The sequence below is a fragment of the Triticum dicoccoides genome, chromosome 6B (assembly GCF_002162155.2).
Source record: "Triticum dicoccoides isolate Atlit2015 ecotype Zavitan chromosome 6B, WEW_v2.0, whole genome shotgun sequence".
Lineage (NCBI taxonomy): Eukaryota > Viridiplantae > Streptophyta > Magnoliopsida > Poales > Poaceae > Triticum > Triticum dicoccoides.
The window spans coordinates 228,665,127-228,667,313 of record NC_041391.1 but is presented as its reverse complement, the minus strand read 5'-3'; the positions used below and the strand labels follow the sequence as shown (position 1 = coordinate 228,667,313).

Below are 2,187 nucleotides of genomic sequence, written 5' to 3'. Positions count from 1 at the left end.
TTGCCTCTGTTCAGTTTCGTTCGCAAGTTTCCGTCGAGTCGATCGCTAGCTAGCTTTACCAGGCGAGACGTACGTGCACTTGTTTCAGGAGGAATCCATTAAGCTGCTAGCTTGCTTGCTAGCTTTGCACGTACGAGTGTTGTTCCTCCGGTGAACTGATCTAGCGATCTAAAGCCAACACGCACGCACAACGGCGCTATCCATGGCCGCCTCTGCCGCCGCCGACGACATTGCCGATCAGCTTGCGTTCACCTCGCTTCCCCCCGACACACAGTTCCGCCCGTTCCATCTGAGGCAGTACGGCTGGTTCTGGCTCCTGGAGGAGTTACTCATGGCCGTTCCGGCCATCCACTCGGTCTTCATGCCGAGGCCCTCGGACGTCCTCCTTGCCAGCTTCCCCAAGTGCGGCACCACCTGGCTCAAGGCCCTCGCCTTCGCCACGCTCAACCGGGCCGAGCACCCGCCGCGTGACCCCAACCACCCGCTCCGCCGTGGCAACCCCCACGACGTCGTCAAGTACTCAAGTACTTGGAGATGGCGTTCGGGCAGCCGATGGGCGACAGTGGAGCAGGCGATGTCTTCGCGGCGCTCCCTTCGCCACGCGTGCTCGCCACACACCTCCCCTGCTCTCTCCTGCCACGGCGCATGACCGCGGAGGAGTCCGACTGCCGGATCGTGTACATCTGCCTGGACCCAAAGGATGCGCTCGTCTCATCGTGGTTCTTCGCCAAGAAGGGGGCGGCCGCCATTGCACTAACACTAGCACGAGCCGACAAGGACACGGACATGCAGCAACAGCCGCCGCCGCCGTACACATTCGAGGAGGCGTTCGAGCTGTTCTGCGATGGCATATGCGTCAGCGGCCCGCAGTGGCGCCACGTGCTGGGCTACTGGGAGATGAGCAGGAAGCGGCCGGAGAAGGTGCTCTTCCTCCGGTACGAGGAGATGCTCCGGGACCCCGTGAGCAACGTGAAGAAGCTGGCGGAGTTCATGGGGTGCGTGTTCTCCAGTGAGGAAGAGGCGGCCGGGGTGGTGCAGGCCATCGTCGAGCTGTGCAACTTCCGGAGCTTGAAGAACATGGAGGTGAACAAGAGTGGCAGCCAGGGTCCGGCAGCACATGAGTCCTTCCGGAAGGGTGTGGTAGGGGACTGGAGCAACCACATGACGCCGACGATGGCGGAGCGGCTGGACAAGATCGTCGAGGACGCGCTGCAAGGCTCGGGGTTCAGCTTCGCCGTCGCAGGGTCGTCCTCGTGAATGTGCTAGCGACATGCATGCATGTTGTTGTACCCTCGATATATGTTGAGCCCTTTTGTGCGCTGAGCTTGATTTTTGATAACTCGAAATAAAGCTTGTCGTGGCGCATTTACAAACACAATGGTGTCCAGTCCTTCGATTTTGCATCGGAATATTGGATGACAGATAAATAGGTTGCTAGTGAATTGGGAATCAGCTTCAGTAAGTCGACAGGGAAATCAGTGTTGGCGGCCATGGCACAAATCGATGAATCAGCTTCACTAGGAAAACAATTGTCGGCCATTCAAAGTCAACTCCTCCGATCCAAATTGCAAGAAAAATACTGTGAATATTTTTCACTAGTTCAGTACTGATATCATGAATAGCCACAGGTGCAACCTACTACACTACATCACAGATGCTAATCTCGCTCGAAACCTTCAGGGTCGACGCGGTCGGGTTCAGCGACGATCGACGCGGAGGGGATCGGCGCGGCGGGGCAGTGCATCTCCTCTTAGCTTCTCCCAGCTCCATGTAAGCGATCTTCTTGCCGGCAGCATTGGTTGTTGCGAGCGGGACGAGCGCGGATTGGGGCGGCGGCGGCGGAGCAGAGCGTTTCTTTCCAACCGCTTCCTTGGTAGCGTTTGCCGACTTGACGGCGGCAGGGCCGTTTGAGATGGAAGAGATCGGCGCGGATCGGCATGCTGACGGAGAGGCAGATGACTTCTCGGGAATTCTCACGCTCGCTGTGCCGGAAACCTTCATGGCGGTCCTCATCGTCCGCGGGACAGGGGGCCTCTTTGGAGCTTCTCCCAGGTCCAAGTAAGCGATCTTCTTGCCGGCAGCATTGGTTGTGGTGATTCTGGCGAACGGGATCAGCGCGGGTCGGTGCGGCGGCGGCGGAGCAGAGCGTTTGTTTGCTACCCCTTCCTTCGTAGCGTTGGCCCGGTT

General features: G+C 58.8%; 1 pseudogene; it reads left to right on the top strand.

Moving 5' to 3' along the window:
- Positions 1-202: 202 nt before the first annotated feature.
- Positions 203-1,257, top strand: LOC119321772 (annotated as a pseudogene).
- The last annotated feature ends 930 nt before the right edge of the window (positions 1,258-2,187 follow it).